Source organism: Schistocerca gregaria, unplaced genomic scaffold, assembly GCF_023897955.1.
Source record: "Schistocerca gregaria isolate iqSchGreg1 unplaced genomic scaffold, iqSchGreg1.2 ptg000520l, whole genome shotgun sequence".
Lineage (NCBI taxonomy): Eukaryota > Metazoa > Arthropoda > Insecta > Orthoptera > Acrididae > Schistocerca > Schistocerca gregaria.
The window spans coordinates 539,444-541,170 of NW_026061920.1; positions in this window are offsets into that span (position 1 = coordinate 539,444).

Below are 1,727 nucleotides of genomic sequence, written 5' to 3' on the forward strand. Positions count from 1 at the left end.
TGGCTATTACTTCAACTTAGAAGCTTCTTCTGTGTTCTACTATGGTGCTTTTAGTGTCTCCGCATACCGCAGCACGCGACATAGCTTTGCAGACGATAAATGTAACCGTCTCAGAGAGAAAAGCGGCGAATGTGACGATCTGGCTTTAAGTCGATTCGCTAACAAATGACGAAAACGGACGGATTTCTCAGGTTTTTACTACATATGGACACTTTTCACATTCTCCCGTGCAACGCGGCTGCAAGTCCTTCTTTCATACAAAATCTTAAGGTCCTAGGTCATGTCCAAGCCACCAAAGCCGGCTAAAAAGTGAATAATCGACAACTACAAGTTGAATTGTACTACTTCTTACTGGCTATTGCTTCAACTTAGAAGCTTCTTCTGTGGTCTACTATGGTACTTTTAGTGTCTCCGCATAGCGCAGCACGCGACATAGCTTTGCAGACGATAAATGTAACCGTCTCAGAGAGAAAAGCGGCCAATGTGACGATCTGGCTTTAAGTCGGTCCGATAACAAATGACGAAAACGGACGGATTTCTCAAGTTTTTACGACATATGAACACTTTTCACATTCTCCCGTGCAACGCGGCTGCTAGTCCTTCTCTCATGCAAAATCTTAAGGTTCTAGGCCATGTGCATGCCACCAAAGCCGGCTAAATAGTGAATAATCGACAACTAAAACTTGAATTGTACTAATTCTTACTGGCTATTACTTCAACTTAGAAGCTTCTTCTGTGTTCTACTATGCTGCTTTAATGCCTCCGCATACCGCATCACGCGACGTAGCTTTGCAGACGATAATTGTAACCCTTTTAGAGAGAAGAACGGCCAATGTGACGATCATCCTTTAAGTCGATTCGATAACAAATGACGAAAACGGACGGATTTCTTAGGTTTTTACTACATATGAACACTTTTCACATTCTCCAGTGCAACGTGGCTGCAAGTCCTCCTTTCATGCAAAATCTTAAGGTCCTAGGTCATGTCCAAGCCACCAAAGCCGGCTAAAAAGTGAATAATGGACAACTAAAACTTAAATTGTACTACTTCTTACTGGCTATTACTTCAACTTAGAAGCTTCTTCTGTGTTCTACTATGGTGCTTTTAGTGTCTCCGCATACCGCAGTACGCGACATAGCTTTGCAAACGATAAATGTAACCGTCTCAGAGATAAAAGCGGCCAATGTGACGATCTGGCTTTAAGTCGATTCGATAACAAATGACGAAAACGGACGGATTTCTCAGGTTTTTACAACATATGAACACTTTTCACATTTTCCCGTGCAACGCGGCTGCAGGTCCTACTTTCATGCAAAATCTTAAGGTTCTAGGTCATGTCCAAGCCACTAAAGCCGGCAAAAAAGTGAATAATCGACAACTAAAACTTGAATTGTACTACCTCTTACTGGCTATTACTTGAACTTAGAAGCTTCTTCTGTGTTCTACTACGGTGCTTTTAGTGTCTCCGCATACCGCAGCACGCGACATAGCTTTGCAGACGATAAAAGTAACCGTCTCAGAGAGAAAAGCGGCCAATGTGACGATCTGGCTTTAAGTCGATTCGATAACAAATGACGAGAACGGACGGATTTCTCAGGTTTTTACTACATATGAACACTTTTTACATTCTCCCGTGTAACGCGGCTGCTACTCCTCCTTTCATGCAAAATCTTAAGGTCCTAGGTCATGTCTAAGCCACCAAAGCCGGCTAAAAAGTGTATAATCG